At 48.7% G+C, this 16,579-nt stretch overlaps 1 protein-coding gene across 1 annotated transcript in view; it reads left to right on the plus strand.

Moving 5' to 3' along the window:
* Window positions 1-1,000: 1,000 nt before the first annotated feature.
* LOC104159001 (disheveled-associated activator of morphogenesis 1) overlaps window positions 1,001-16,579 on the plus strand; it is a gene marked incomplete at its 3' end in the record, with an annotated part of 54,582 nt that continues 39,003 nt past the window's right edge. The window contains exon 1 of the mRNA XM_009696793.1: window positions 1,001-1,098. The remainder of the gene's footprint in view (window positions 1,099-16,579) is intronic.

A 16,579-nucleotide genomic window follows, 5' to 3' on the forward strand; every position in this document is an offset into this window, starting at 1 on the left:
TCTGTTCAGGATTTATGTTAAAAGGGAAATGTTATGTACGTAATTAAAACGTCGTATTGCTGAGTAGAAATGGGATTTGGTGCTTACTGCTGTGACTCTTTCTCATGCGTGAGGGTGAACTGATTGATTACTGAGGTTTGAGATTAAATATTCCCCTGAGCTCTGCTGGTATTTAATGTGGTGGGGGGAGGGCAGAGAGAAGGGGAGGAGGAAAATGATGGTTTTCCTCCAAGACAAGGAGAGTAGGGGAATGTCTACTGAGCACATCCCGTTGTCTTGCTCTGCACGCCGTCTGCTATAATAGAGGCTCCCGGCACTGGTGTCATGGACCACGATAAAGCAGGTGCTTTACTCTGCATCCATGACAGCGGGTGAGCTGCCGGTGGGCTTTGCCGGTTCCTCTCACCGCAAGGCTGAGCAGCCCATCGCATCTGGTCCCTGTGGCTCAGCTGCATCCCCACCTCCCTGCATCCTGGTCCCCGTTCAGATCCCTCCAAGCCTGACAGCAGGGTAGACCCGCTGTCCCCTCGTTTCTCCCTAGGAGCATGCTTTATTCATTTATTTATTTATTTTCCTTAATTTCTTTTAATCCAAAAAAGCCTCTCTTTTTGGTTTTGATGGGAGAGGGGGAAAAAAACCCCAGCACGCTGCTCCTCACGCACGTGGTGGAAGCCTCACCGTGCCGGCGCAGGTTGGAGACACCCGCCTTTGCCTGCTTTCCTTGAAGTCTAATTTTAGCTGAAGGCGACGGGATCCCTCCAGGGTATGACGGAGGTTTCCTATCAGCCTAGACCTTAAGAAACACGCACGCAAACAAGAACAACACAGAAGCACTTAGGTTTATTTGGGTGAATTCTTTTAAAAAAGGGTGTGACTTATTTTTGTGAGCAGCCCTGGAGTACGCTGGCTTTGTTCTGCTGCAGTTGGATATTTCAGGACTTCCAAGATTTAATCAGAATAATTAGTTACTGTCTGTTTATACCTTCTGTTTTTGTTGCAGGGTTTCCAAAGGCCGTATTTATCTTCCAGAGTGCTGCCTAAGTGTTGCTTAATCATTAAGCATTTGATTTCCTCCAAGTTATCTGTCATGCTGCTTATGTAAGTAAATAAAAAAAAAAAAAAAAAAGAAGGGAGAGTGGGGATGGTGTTGGTGGATTCTGCTTGGAGGGGTTTGTAAGGACTTTTCTTGATTGTCACGGGTTTAATTGTGAGTTGCCTTTGATTCCCAGCCCATCATGTGGTGATCAGAGGACTGCGTGTTTGGATTGGCGCTTAACAACCCTGCCAGTTTAATGAGGTTGCTTTCAGCCCAGCCTTCCCGTGTACCCCACTAAACTGGCAAGAGCTGTGTTACTCCCTGTCATTTCAGGAGGGGAGGAAAAAAAAAAAAGACTTTACAGAAATAAAGGGCTTTTGCTTGTACAGTTACACTTGACTCCTTAACATGGTGGTATCCCTTATAAAAATCACAGCTCTGTCTGGAAATAAATTACCCCTATAAGTTTGCCAGGATTGGAAATCGGGTGTTTTTCAGCCTGTATTTGCACGCGTGATTTGGGAAGGGAGATGCATACATTTCCTGTCTCTTTAACACGGGAGATGAGAAAGACACAGAAAAACACTGCAGAAGAGGATGGGAAGGCTGGAAAGCCTCACAATGAGACGGATGTGGTGCTGAACCCACCCCTGGTTCATGCTCAGCGCTTAAATGAATCGCGTGATGTTTTCCCTTCGATATTTATCACCGAGAGCAGCTGAGGGCGGCTGCCACGCTGATGGCAGCGTGGGGCTGGACAATTTGCCTTTTATTCCCCTTGGTTTCCCTTTCTTCCCAAGCTGGGGTGGGAGGGGTTGGTAGGGGTTGGGTGCCGGGATGCTGGCTCATCGGGTGCCGGGATGCTGGCTCGTCGGCTGCCCTCGCCGCCTCATTTATCGTGTCCAGAGTGCAAACTCTCAGGGCGAGGGTTTGGCATGCACGCTGCTTCCGTGATGGGTTTAGATCCTTCTAAATCCAGAAGGAGCCATTGCCATCATCTCCTCTGCTCTCCCCTGTGATGGGGACCATAAATTTTTGAGATCAATAACTTTGGGTTATCCCTTCTTGGGCTAACAGGGAATTCATCGGGGATTACGGATGCGAAGTGAGGCTCTGCTCTCCTTCCCCGGGAGAAGCTCATTAGAGAGAAGGGGCCAGGTCAAGGCCAAGGTGGGACCGTCAGCATCTGCGGGGCTTTGGTGGCTTCAGTAGACCCAGCGAAACAGGCTTGCATGGAGGCTAAGGTTGAAGTCCATCTTCTCTCTGCATTTGTTGAGGAAAGACAAACTACTGCAACGGGACATGTGTTGGACTCTGCTGCAGCAGAGCTGAAGCTGGGCAGGTTTCCCACATCCTATCTGCCTCACCCAGCTCCCAAGCAACATTTTGGGGAGATACCAGCAAATCCTCTGTCCCTTCTGGGACCGACATGGTGGCTGTCACAGCCGGCACCAGGTTGCCGGTGGCTCTCGCTCTTTCTGCTCCGGTGTGCGTGGCGGTGGGATAAGTCCAATTTGATGGAAATATTCTTAAGGAAGGCTGTCGACCTGATTTTTTCCTTAATGTTTACCCAGCTGGAAAGCTGATGGAGGTTCAGATGACACATCTTGAAGCCCTGGGGATGTGTGATGTGCAGCGCAGCCATTGCTCCTGCCCGGCATGGCCCCTCCAGCCACAGTGAGGGATGCCAGAGGGGGTGACAGGTCTCTAATCCCCGTCCTAATGGTGTGTGCCTGCCTTTTGCAGATCTGCTTGGTTTGAGTAGAGGGAGAGGTGGGGAAGAGGAGCAGACCTGCTGGGAGTTGAGGAGGTTAAAAGGACGGAGGGGAAGGGAGGTGGGCAGTATCATGGAGGCAGATGCTGGGAGGAAAAGGAGATGATGTACCTTGTCTGCCTGGTGCTTTAGAAGCTGCTTAGTTAAATGAAGCATTCACTAGGGAGCTACATTTGGCTTTTAAATAGCTTTGGAGCATGTGAATGATCCATGTTGCTCTCTTCTCCTTATATGGTGGGAGTCGCCTAATGTCCCCATCTCTCTTTGAAGAACATCGCCCTGTTAGAAGTCCACCTTAGGACATGGGAAGTGCAGCTTGGTGGCCACGTGCTTTCCAAAAAACCCTTCCAGTTCTCCACAAGCTCCTTGTTACCTCAGACTACCCGTCCCTTGACTTATCCCAGTCTGGCCACTGTGAGCCTCGGTGATTGGAACTGACCATGGGTCCCCTTTCTCACGGAGGCCACCGCACAGCAGGACATTTGGTGCTCACCACGCAGCACCGGCTGTCTGGGATGAGCGCGCTGGTCTTCCATCACCTCTCTTTGAGTATCCCCAGAGCTGATGCTCCTCTGGCTTTCCTATGCTTTTGTAGGGCTGTGTGTTTCTTCTTTCAGCCACCTGAAACACTCCTCCAAGAGATTGGAGAATGATTTTTTTTTTCCCCCAGAATACCTTATTTCCCCAGTTGTCCGTTGGTGCAGAACTAGATGTACTTTGTGTGCTTGGGTGTCCTGCTACCTTGTAAAGGAAATTTTGTAGTGCTTAGTTTTGTTTAATCCCTGTAGAAGATGAAAGTATTTCAAAGTATTTGGGCCCCAGAATAACTCACCTCTGTGATGGAGGATGCCAAAGGCAGACACAAATCCTAAGAATGGGGTTGCAAAGGATATTTACTCTCCAAAAAAATTCATCTCAGTCAAGGATGGGGAATATTCCCCCACACCATAGCCACCCTGGGGGGACAGCCTGTGTACCCCCACGCAAGCAAACTGTGGCCACCGGCTGCCACTGAGATGCCCTCAGGCACGGGGCTGCTTCCCTGCTCTCCCCTCTGCCATATGCCCACCAGCCACTTCCAGGCATGGTGGGGGAAGGTTTGGGAGGAGCACACCCCATTTTCCTCATAAAACTCCAAACAGGAGGCTTGGCCTGGTTTAGATTTTAAAAATAACTTGCACATTTGGAAGCTAAAGTTTCAGAAGGGCTCCGAATGGGATAATGGCTTTGATCGTGGCAGTCCAAGATCAAGGCAGGGCTTTTTAGGTTTGCTGGATCAGCTGGAAGATATATTGTAGTGTCTAGACTTTATCATCCTCAAGCAAGGCTCTTTTTTCAACTCTACTAAAGGTCTAATCAAAAGCCCACGTACAGTTGATAGGAGGGCTCCTTCAGAAAGGAGCTTGCTCTGGGTTTTGATTGTGTCCAGAAGCAAGTTGAAAGAAATGGAGATCAGCTTTGGACTTTGAAGGACCTCTGAGACTCCACTTTAGAGGTGCTGCCGTTTCTGATGAGGCCGTTGGCGTGGGTGGAAGCTATTGTGTCTGCAGTGGGGTGAGGAGGCTGGGGACGAGGACCTGCTGTGTGCCAACCCCCACATCCCCGGAGCGGTCGGTTCTTGCAGCTGAGCACTGCTGAGACCTCACTGCCCGCCCTTTAGCTGCTGCGGTTGGGGTCAGCCGCTCAGACCAGCATCTCCCACAACTGTCTCAGTTTTGGCTGTGTAAAAACTGTAAATGTCCACGTGTGTTGGTGTTTGGACAGAACTTCAGCATTTCTTGATTAAGTGTAGAAAATGTATGTTTTTCTCTCTTTACTTTCCATAAGTGGGTTTTTAATTTTTTTTTAAAAATTATTCTATTATTTTCCATAATTCCAAAGGATTAGAAGCAGAGGAGTGATTTCCTAAGGTGCTTGAAATAAATTCAAAAGCTTGCCGTGAAGGTGAGGATATCTGGCCATGTGCATTCACTGACTCTCTCTTCCTGAAAGCTCACGTAGCAGTCGAGCTCCGTCACGTTGGATGATGCCGCGTTGAGAAAGCAGAGGCAGTTTTTCTTCAAAATGCTGTGTTTTCTGTACAAGGGTCTTGGGTACATTTTGGCAGGCATGTCATTGGAAAAGTCCTCGCCAACCATCTTGTCAACGCATGCTGCAATGCACCATGATGCCACACTCAATGCCCGAGGCTTTGGTGGAGTCACAGCCTAGCTGTGAAAGCTTCAGCTGGAAGCTTTGGAAAACATTTGGAAATGTTTTGGAAAACATTTGGGTTGAGGATGTCATAGCTCTGCGTCTGGTTGTTTTCCTTTGCTTTGTCCTTGAGAGAGGGAACTGCTGTTGGGTTTCTGTTTTTTTCTTTCCATCAGTTACTCTTTTAGACATACTTATTTCCAGGGATGAATCAGAGCAAATGCCAGCATGTGCACAGTTGGTGGTGTAAAATGGTGTTAAAATTGGGCTGGAAGGGATCTTGAGATGTTACCTTGTCCCCAAGACAGGGTCAGTTGAATCCATGCATCAGACTGGAAGACGATCATGTTTGCTGGGAGTTTTTTTTTTCTCATAAATTATCTAAGGAGCAGAGGCAAAAATCTACCAAATAATGCTGTCAGTATGTGTGCCCAAGCCTTCCTCAGTTTATTCCAATCGTTTGCTGAATAAGTGTTGAAAATTAATGCTGGGTTTGTTCCCAGAGCTATTCAAAGTAATATTCCAGAGTAAGCTTTTCCACCTTGGCATTTGCCAAAATACTGCAACTTTCATCGATAAGATGTGTTTACCCATAGTCTGTATTTGACATGGAGCCATCCCTGTTTTGCCCTATTGCTGGGACAACCAGACCCCAGAAGCTCCACTGGGACAAAGAGCAGTCTTTTCTTTGTTTCTTGTGAATTAGACGTGACTTTTCAGTTCTCCAGGTGGTCCTCGCTTGAGCTGGAGGGACAGCGACAGAAAGCCCCTAGACCCACCCCGACAACACGGAGTAGTTTGGGATGCTGCAATGCCAGCCCCATGGAAATCAACGGCAACCTCTCCCCTTGACATCTGCAGCGTTAGATAAAGCTGTGAGATCCTGGGCAGTGGTGGGAGAGGAGAAGTCTCACCAGAAATCCTTGTCTGCTTTGAGATCGAGAGCCAAGCAATGACTTTCAATTCATTTCTGCTGCTTCTTGCTCTGTCCCAGCTTTGTGTCTTGAGCAATGGATTGAAAAAACCATACATAAGAGCCCTAGCTTAATCCTCTTGCCTTTTAAAGGTGCTGCAGAGCTCCAGTTGGTCTTTTTGCCTTGCTTATAGCTCCCCATTTCAGTGATGAAAGGTTTTGTAAGAGGTTCACCTGTAGCCAGCTGGATGATGGCTTGCTCTTCAGCCAGCATTGCGTTGGTATTAGCATCCACACAGCCCAGACGGTGACTGGTTTTCCTTCATCTGGTCCTTTCCCCAACCAGTTTATAGTAGGTGGTAGCAAAATTCATCTGTCTTTGGCTGTGTGGCAGGCATGGTGGGCTCCCCCCGGCCCATCTGTACATTTAAAGTCAAGATGGCTGGCATTAGCGTTATTGTTTGGCCAAACGTATGCAGAGATATCACGGCTTAGATTTATTACAGATGGCTTTCTGGATATAGTCTAAGGCATTTTGCCAGCCAATTTTATATCTGTGTAAAAGTGATTGGCATCCCTATAAATAAAGCTGCTGTGGGGTTATAAATCTAAATATACTTATTCATTAAATTATTTTTACATCTCAAGTGGGTTGCCATCCTGGGTTATCATAAGCAAACCATGCTCTTCGCATGTGTGTTATCCACAGCTCCAGAAATGCAGTTTCTGAGGCTTTGAAATATTTTTTTCTCCTGGAAATAAGTGTGTGTGAACTATCCATGAGTCCCTGTGCCATGACGGGATGAAGGATCTCTTCATTGGGACCTCTTGACAGTCGTCAGTGGGAATGACCTTGTCCTGGAGACTGTTGTAGACAGAGCTCCAGAAGAGGTAGTGGCTGTAAATATGGGAATGTGAACTCTTTCTTTTTTGGTTCACAAATGAGTATGACTTTGCTGGGGTATTTACTCCCCTTGGCCGGGTAAATACTATTTGTGTGGCTCCTTCGATGCTGGGAAGGACTCCCCGCTAGCATCCCCATCCATGTCCCCAGGCGGGGAGTCTTGCAACAGGTTTCTTCCCTCCATGCCGTGGGCAGGGCTGCATGGGAAAGGGGATCTTTCCACCTCATTTAACCATCCCTGCTGTTGTTTTGGCTACAGGAGCAAGGAAAAAAGTCCACCAGACCAGCTCTAGGCACTGCCATGAGCTGGGGAGGTGCAGAGCCGGAGGGAGAGCCCGGCCAGCCACCCCCACAGCTGGGCAGCAATGCAGGCGCTGGTAAATCTGGCTTGGTCTTTGAGCAGGCTTATGAAAACACTGCGAGCTGCAGCCTCTGGTTTCTTTGGGTTTGTTTTCCTTCTCCTTTAAAGCACTTGAATATTCATTCAGTAAATGATGAAGCATAGAGCACATGTGCCTGAGAGGCAGAATACCAGCTGCCTCACTTTCCTCAGTAATAACGTGCGTCACTGAAAGTTAACCTATGATTTTAGCTTAGTTTCCTAATGAAAGGAAGCTTTGAAGTTGGTCTGTCCATCTGCTCCTCCTTCCCTGTCACTGATAATTCATCAAGTCCATTGGCTGATTTTGTCCTCTCTTCCAGGTTGATTTTTATCTCAAATATGTGGAGCTGCTGCAAGTTTTGTCAAAACAGGCATCGGGCTAGAAGGGTGTTGTGGAGTTTTTTTATTAAGGGAAGGGATGCAGTGAAAAGTCAGTCTGTACCAGCCACCAGGGAATACACATAAACGTTATGAACATCCAAACTATAAAGAGTGCTTTAGTTGCATTTACCACGTTACGAGACACCAGAGACCCCACGCCACAGGACTCCGCGCAGACATGTAGGTGTTGCAGTGGGGATGCTCGCCTGTGTGAATTCTCTGATGTCTAATAAATGTAAGTTCATCCTGCAGCCTTAATATAAGTGTGGCTTATATCGCTTGGGTTCACAAAGGGAAATATCCTCTTTGTTAGTGTTGGTATTCCTAGTGCAGCTTGTCCCACCGAGTGTAGTTTCTGTAGCGTAGCAGAGTCAATGCAGTCTTGTAGGGTCTTCAGAGGCTGGTAGCAACATTGGCGTGTCTTGACCCTTTGCTGGAGCTGGTTGCAGGTCTGCATGCCATTTGGCGTTGCGGAGGCAGGGGAGGACAAGCTGCTGGGATTCGGCGTCCTAAAGGTGGGAGCTGGACGATGATGTTGAGAACCTCACCATCTTCCATCACAGGAAAACTTAGTGTGGAAGATGAACAGCAGATGGACAGGAGAACCTGTCAAGCCTGAGTGGTGGGTCCTGTGTCCCTGCCCCGGGTTATTTCTGGTGCACAATGGCTGAATTGTGTCTGCATGGTGGAGATAAGAGGTTGGCTGTATCCTGGAGGTACCAGCGGTGGCATATGGCTTGGAGAGACTGACTGTATTTGATGAACTTACAAGTGAAATGAATCACCTTGCGTGGTGCGGGTAAGGGCAGAGATGACCTTGGCTGTGGCGTGAACGTTGCTGTGTGGCTGGTGCCAGCAAACAGGGAGGTGGTGGCCACCAGGAATGACGTTCCCATGGTCCCCGTAAACTGCTGGAGACTCTGCTGCGGTAAAGGAATCCCTTCCTCCCCAAACCAGCAAACAGCTTCTGGTTGGCACATGATACCCAGGCTCTGGAGGTCCTGGTGTGGGTGCCCAGAGCATCCATAAGGCAGTCTGGAGGTTATGGTGTGACCAGTTGTGCTGGGTGCTGCTGGGAGCTAGCTGCTGGTAGATGGGTCCTACATGAGTGTGTGAGATCCTTGCATCAAATTTTGTCTTAGGGAGGGGAAGGGAGAGACCCTGAAAGACCAGCCACCTACTTCCCTGCAGGGATACGATGGGGTGCAAACAGGACTCAGCATTCATTGTGTTCTTGGTGAGCTGCCAAATGTTTGCATATCTGCCTGGCTTTTACTGGTAGGTGTCAATACTTTTTTCCACGCCTGGTTTTTGTTCTCTGTTTTCCACCAGAGCTTGAATTCTTTGCAGTGTTGAGTTTTTTTCTCTTTGTTTCTTTTTTTTTTTTTTTTCTCCTCCGTTTGGTGCCTTAGTAAGAACGCAGCTGAAGTACTGGAAGCCCAAACTAAACCTGTCTATTACGCATTACCCGATTAGACGCCATGGTAATAAGCATTTGAATCTAAAGCTAGATTAGGCAGGGAGCAGTCTGGGGCTGGATTTGCATAGCACGCATTCCTTTTCCATATGACATGTTGGTAAATCTACTGAAAGTGAATTTATAAAGTGCTGGCGTGCTTCGAGTGCTCCTGCTGATGCATGGGTTGCACTCGCCACGAGGCACTCAACTGGGTAAAAAATGCCTGTGATTGCCTGGAAGATGCTTTTTCTCCCTTCCTCCTGCTCTCACGGCTCATGTTGCAGTCGATAGGGATGGGTAGCTCTTGCCAGCCCTAAAAACCTGCATTAATGGGGTTTTGAAAGTTTTTATGTATAGAGGCAGTTATTACAGGGTGTTTTCTCTTCCTGTGGCATCTCTGGCGGTAGTGGAGTGAATCTGGAGTTTTCAGGTACCTGAATCCAATTTGCAGCTTCTTCAAGCTTTCGCTGCAATGTTACAGGTCTTGTGCTGGAAAATGCTGTGAAGATTTGTTATGCAAAAGCCATTTCATTTCCTTCCTCTGTGGACAGTCACGAGATTGTGGATAACCTCAGGGTCGGTCTCTGTTTGAGTTATTTCACTAGCATGTGTTTAGAGCATCCAAACTGCAGTGTTGATTTGGAGCAATGGGCTACCGAGGTTAGACACCGAGGAAAATGTTTGTCAAGGTTTAAGGCAGTGGCTAGGCAGCAAACCTGCAGGCTCTCCATTGTAGGGAGGAGTTTGAAATGGAGGTTCTGGATATTGGAGGTTCTGGATGTTCTTGTTCCGTTGTAGGGAGAGGGTTTGAGATGGATGTGCTCGTGCTAAGAGCTAAGCAGAAAACAGCCTTACCCAGCCCGTTCTCATGGCGACCTCCGTCTCGTGGCAAAGCGTGGAGCAGTGGTACCTTTGGGTGTCTCAGCAGAGACACTCTCATGTCATTGGAGTCCCTGAGCCAGTGGCTTGGCTTTGCTTTTTTGTTGTCAGGGCTCTGCCTAGCCACTTTGGGAGCCCAATGAATGTGGCTTGTCCCGCTTGAAGCCTTTGCTTGGCCGGCTTGTGACCCTCATAGCATGGGCATGAGGAAAGATAAATCGAGGAATAAGGCTCAGCTCACTGGGTTTCAAGCGCGGTTAGACCTGCTGGGCCCCACTTCATTGTCAGTGGGGCTGTCTGGGCCGTGTTGAAAGATCTGGCGAGCTGTTTAACGGAAAGCGGGAGCCCTGAGTGACTCCTATCAGCAAACTGAGTTGCAACCTCTGCTGCTAGAGGTGTTTCAGTTTCAAAGCTGCTAAAGGAATGGGGGTGTGTTTTTGGGTGTTGGGGACGCACCTTCTCACTGGAGAGCTGGGTGGACCTGATGTCAGTCAAATACATCAGCCTGAAGCCAGGAAAGGAGGTGAGATTTGAAGGAATGTTGTAAAGGCGCCGATCACCAGCGGTACCGTGATGCCTTGCCCAGGTGAGAGATGTGAAGACCTCTGCAAGACCCTGCCACCACCAGGACTCAGGAACCCTCAGAGAGGTGAAGTTGTCCATTGCTTTGGATTGTGAGTAAACTGGACTGGTGTTAACGGGGAGAAGTGCTTTCACTTTGCTGGCCAGAGTGGTGGACTCCAACCCCAAGCAAGAAGTCATCTGCAAGGAGTTGTGAGCTTGTGTCATGGTTTAACCCTAGCCAGCAACTAAGCACCACACGGTCTCTCGCTCACTTTCCGCCAGTGGGATGGAGGAGAGAATTGGAAGAGTAAAAGTGAGAAAACTCGTGAGTTGAAACACAGACAGTTTAACAAGTAAAGCAAAAGCCACATGCACAAGCAAAGCAAAAAAAGGAATTCGTTCCCCCCTTCCCATCGGCAGGCAGGTGTTCATCCCCAGGAAAGCAGGGCTCCATCGCATGTGACAGTTATGTGGGAAGACAAACGCCGTCATTCCGAACATCCCCCCCTTCCTTCTTCTCCCCTCAGCTTTATACACTGAACATGACGTCATACGTTACGGAACATCCCTTGGGTCAGTTGGGGTTGTCTGTCCCGGCTGTGTCCCCTCCCAACTCCTTGTGCACCCCCAGCCTACTCGCTGGTGGGGTGGGGTGAGAAGCAGAAAAGTCCTCGACTCTGTGTAACCCCTGCTCAGCGGTAACTAAAACATCCCTGAATTATCAACGCTGTTTCCAGCACAAATCCAAAACATAGCCCATACTAGCTACTATGGAGAAAATTAACTCTGCCAGCTAAAAGCAGCACAGCTTGGAAAGGGCCAGGAGCATCAAGAAGTGGTTTGAAGACTTGGGAAAGCGAGCAAAGTGATGGTGTTGAACCACGGAGCATCTCTGCAGAGATAGCAGTGGGCGCGCAGGATGGAGCTGGTGGGTGGAAGAGGGCAGAGCGCCGTGCTGTACCCCAACAGAAATGGGTGACATTGTGACTTTCTGAGCCCATATTGTGCCTGCGGTGGCCTCTGGGAAGGTACATCTGTGTTTGTGGGTACATGTGGAGTGTGGCTAGTCCCAAATATATAAACACCCAGACTGCCCTCCTGCAGCAGATGAGATTAAATAAAAAAATTCAAACACAATTATCTTCTCTCAGGGTGTCTGAATCTCTCAGGATCCCCTTGGCTCACTTTTTCAAGCAGTTCTTTGCAATTGCAAAGCTAGGTTTTTTTACTTTTTTAATGGAAAGGGAGATCATTGTATAAATATCTACAGGGATGGGAAGCTTATATTGCAATTTGTGGCGGGTGCAGTGTGAAAACCTGCAGAGAAGAGAAATCCATTTCTGTACATAGCCCTGGCAGGGAGGTGGTCCATGTCACTGCAGTGTTGTACCTTCGAGGGGGGTTTCCTCGCTGGAACGTTTGCTCCAGTGGGGTGGGGAGGCATATTTTTAAAGCAGCTTATAGAGATGGAGGCAGACAGGATGCTTGAAGCATTAGGGGTGCTATGGATACCCTGTTTGGAATTCAAAGTATCTGGGGAAAAACAGATTTGGTTAAATCAGTACACAAAAGAAAAAATAAAAATCCTGTGCATGTGTTCAGTGTGTTTAAATTTGGTTTGTATTGATGCTGCTGATGCTGATACTTTCCTGGATTAAGCATTAAAATAGCCTCTATTGATTTTTAAATGCATCCCCTTGGGATCTCCACCAGATGGATGTTCCCCTCTGGATGCTCCTGCCGGGGAAGAGGGACCTTCCTTCAGTCCATCCTTGGGAGCAATGGGTTGGCCAATTTTAAGAGTGAGCCCTTCCTTGCTCCCTGCCATCGGCAGGAGTCAGGATAGTTAGGTAATTAAAATGATGTGCCTCCATTAAGCCCAGTCCTCCAAACTGCAGGTGGTGGGTTTGAGAGCTCTCCTGGGAAAACCGAGTCCCGCTGTCCTGTGGCACGGGATAATGCAGCTCCATCCTGGTCAAAGCAGGGCTTTTCCTGTAAGCTACATTGTGTTGTATCCACATTAAAAAAATATATAATCAAGCCTTCCAATTAGTCTCACTTGCTGTGCTCGCCTGCTTTTCTTTATCATGTTTAAATGCAAACAGTCTTTTAATGTAATGTGATAAAAACTGCTGCTTTTTCCCAGGCCGGGTGGGAGCAGGCGTCACGTTGGACCTGCTGGGATCGTGTTGTGCCTGGTGCAGTCTTACATATATTGTTCTTTGGTGTTCAGCTGGTGAAACACGGGGAAGTATTAGTGTCATACTGGAAGGAAAGCAGCCAGTGGGCCAGTTCTGCCATCAGACATACTTATCAAGGAATTCTCAAACCCAGGTTCGTACCTTAGGGAGAAAAATCACTCTGGATTAAGATCAGGATTTAAAAATCTTTAAAGGGAAATCAGCACTGCAGATGGGTAGGCCAGCCGAGAGATCTGACAAATGTGTTTTGTTTGCTTTGGGCACTTTCTGGACTACAAGCTTAGTGGTATCTTGAAGTTTAATGATACCTACTCATCAGGGTCCCTGTTAGGAAGGACTGCTATTTACAGCAGCCTCCACCCAGTTTCCATTTTGAAAGAGAAAAAACCCAGCTTGCTACACACCACAAGCTGCATGAACCCTAGTGGTTTCAGTAGCCTCACCTTAAGCATGGATCATCCTAAAAATCTCCAAACACCACCCAAAACTAGCCCGTCGGGACTCAGTCGGTAACTCCTTGTGGCCTTGCTGCGGTAGCGGCCCCACGGCAGACGTTGCTGTGCGGATGGACTGGAAGTGTCTGCTGCTGAGCAACTTGGAAACTCCAGTTTGCAAAGCCAAATTAAGAAGCTTTAAGAGAGGAAAAACCTGCCTTCCTTTCCCCTTAGTTTTACACTCGGAGAGCCCCAGGGATTACGGCTGAAATGGGGAGCAGTGAAATGGAAAGCTCAGCAGTGAAGCTTTGCATATGATAAATCAAAGCCACAGCCCAAGTATTCATTGGAGGAGCAGGGCTTGAGGCTGGGGGAGAGGAAAAAAGGGGGAATTAAAATAGAGGAAGGTTTTTATTGAACTATTGTTCTCCAGGAAAAGGCTAATTGGCAAACAAATATCCTCCTCCAGTGGGAAATACAGCTCTTCTCTCAGCGCTTGCCAGGCTGTTGAGTTTTTATTGACAAAATTTGCATCGTCAAAGGGAGTAGTCGGAGCAGGGAGTGATCTCAGAAATGAAGTGACTTAAATCCACATCCTTTCAGATGGAGAAGGAAATATTGAGAGAGAAGGTCTCCTTCCAGCAGCCAGACTGAGAGGTGGTCCTGGCGCCTGACATCTCCGGAGGTTTCGGATCACCGAAGTTGCTCTTCCTGACTAATTATGTGTAACTTGTGATACGCTGGGGTGGGCTTCACAGCTCGGTATGATGAGCCTCCTGGAGATGTTATGTGCTTTGCGTGAGCATTTTTCCCCAGTTGGGGCCAAAACCAGTGATGGAAATGGAGTGGGGCTGGATGTTGGCTTGTGCTTCTGTCAGGTGATGAGGATGGGGCCGGGATGGAGGAGGATGCTCACCCAGGGATGCTCCATGGGGCTGTAGCAGCCCCCTGAGCTGCCCAGGGGGTCTTGCATCCCTCTCTTGATTGTTTTTGGCCTTGAGGGCTGCCTGGCCAAGGCTTGGCATCACCCAGCCTGGACACCTGCAAATGGCAAAGGACAACTTTTTTGAGGATATTCTCTGCAAGACGGCAGGCTTTCAGCAGAGCCTCGGGTCGGTGCTAATCCCTCCCCGTGCATGACCTCGGCTCTGAAAGGGCTGTCTCTGCCCCTTTGAGCCCCACCACAATGCAGTGCCAGCAGCTGCCGCCCTGAAACAAGAGCGGGGTGAGGGGAGCACCGGGAGGGATGATCCCTCACACCGCCTTTCCTTGCTGCTGGGTTTTTCTGTGCTGCCTTTTGAAGCTGGGCCAGGGCACGGGGAGGGCAGGGAGATGCTCCAGCATCCTTCCTGGAGAGCCCCTCACCGCCTCCGCCTCTCTCCACCTTCCTGGGAAGTCTCTTGGGCTTAACCCACCTCTGACAAGTGTTGTGCCTGGATTTCAGGATGCAGATCATTCAGAGCATTTAAGGGAGCAATATGTGGCTTGAAAACTCTTTCTTCGTTCCACCACCAACCCACCCCACTTTTTGGTTTGCTTCTGCAAAAGAAGGACCACAAATCTGCCCGTCTGCTGTCTCTCCACCTTCCTGGGAAGTCTCTTGGGCTTAACCCACCTCTGACAAGTGTTGTGCCTGGATTTCAGGATGCAGATCATTCAGAGCATTTAAGGGAGCAATATGTGGCTTGAAAACTCTTTCTTCGTTCCACCACCAACCCACCCCACTTTTTGGTTTGCTTCTGCAAAAGAAGGACCACAAATCTGCCCGTCTGCTGGAAAAAAGGCACATGTGCTTTTGTAGAATTGGGTCGTTTGGCACCCTAGTGAGTATTAAGAAATATATATATTTATATAGGTTCCCAAACTGGGTCTTGTCTGTGGTTCCATGCTTGTTGTCCTTGTTCCTGAAATAAATGGCATTTGCCTGAGCCGATGTGCTGGAGCTCCTGTAAGAAGCAGGCTCTGTGGTTTAGAGGATCTGGCTCCCGCACTCAGCTTGTCACCGATTAAGTTTACCCTTTTAGTGGAGAACTTGTGACCTCCTTTGGTGTTACTGTGCCGCTCACCATCTAGCTGACTGGGAAACTTCCAGCAGCATTTAGTTTTTAATCCTCAAAAACTAAACAAAGTTTTGCTCCAGCGGCATCTTCCCTGGTCAGATTCATCTGTGCACTGAGCTGTGCTGGTCTCTGCAACCGCAGAGGCGTAAAGGGCTGTGTGGGGATTCCTGGGGCAGCTCCCACCATGGAGGATGGATGCTGCAAGCCCTCAGCATCTTCTCCTTCGACCCAAGCTGATCTCCATGCCCTGGGACAGATGTGGTCCTGCAACACACTGGCAACCATCCCCTGCTCTGGAGTTTTGCTGCCTTGCCAAACCAAGCGGCGCTGCTATGAGGATTGATTTCAGTTGGAGAGCACTGAGACAGATCCCGTCTTGCCCTGCTGTGTGCCACGCTCTTCCTCTCAAAAACTGGATTGCAGAGTCAACAGCGCGTGTGCTTCCCTTGGCGGGGAGCTCGCTCGTGCACTGGAGAGGCAGCTTGCAAGCTGGGCTGTGATATTTTTGCAGTGTGATGGAGATTGTTGCTCTTTTCTCTGAGTAGCATCATCAACACCTCCAGACGGGAGCCCCATGCAGACACGTACAAAAAAGTCTCTCCCAGCACTTTTGCTACTTTTGCAGTAGGTGTAAATTTTGTTTAGTTGGAAAAAGGAGGGCTTTTTCTGGTGTGTTACAAATTTGTGAAACTATTTCTTTTCCTCACTGGTGAACATACAAGCCTTTACTGGTTCTGTGAATAAATTCGTTTGATTTTTCTTGCTAGACCCTGAATTTCACCGTCGAGCCCCTACAGCTCATCTGCCCTTGAGCAGAGCAAAATGTTTTCTTGCGAGACAGCAGGCCCAGATGTATGCTTCAGGTTATGATGAATGCCACAAGAAAAGGAAAGAATGCAAAGAGGAGGCAACACATTTTAGGCAAGCGTTGGGTTTGTGATGATGCTGGCAGATGGGGCTTCCCGGGAGCGAGCTGAGAGCCTGTGACTGCAGCCAGCTCCTGCCGGCGTCAGGGACGGTATGCCGGTGGCCTTCAGGTACCAGGCAGCCCAAGCAAGGTTTGGAGACGCAAAATGCTCTTTGTTGGGTTCCTGGAGTATAACAGGATTTCTGGGAAGGGGAAGGAGGTTCTGGGGTAATTCGGGATTTGGCAGATGTATTTATAAATCCATGAAACCCAAGTCTTTGAGATTTGCTTACGCTGAGAATTACGGCTCTTGTGATTTAGTGATGAGTCAGGCTCCTCCTGGCAGCTGATTTTCCTGTGGCATCACAGGAAGGGTCCTGTCCCCATCCCCTTTCACCGCTGCTGTTTCACGGGTGGGTGGAGGCGGAAAAGACAATCATCAAACCGTTTAAAGCCTTTTAGCCAAGTGTTTTGGCTTTTTTCCCCTTCCTG

This window comes from Cariama cristata, unplaced genomic scaffold (genome assembly GCF_000690535.1).
Source record: "Cariama cristata isolate BGI_N322 unplaced genomic scaffold, ASM69053v1 scaffold3813, whole genome shotgun sequence".
Taxonomy (NCBI): domain Eukaryota; kingdom Metazoa; phylum Chordata; class Aves; order Cariamiformes; family Cariamidae; genus Cariama; species Cariama cristata.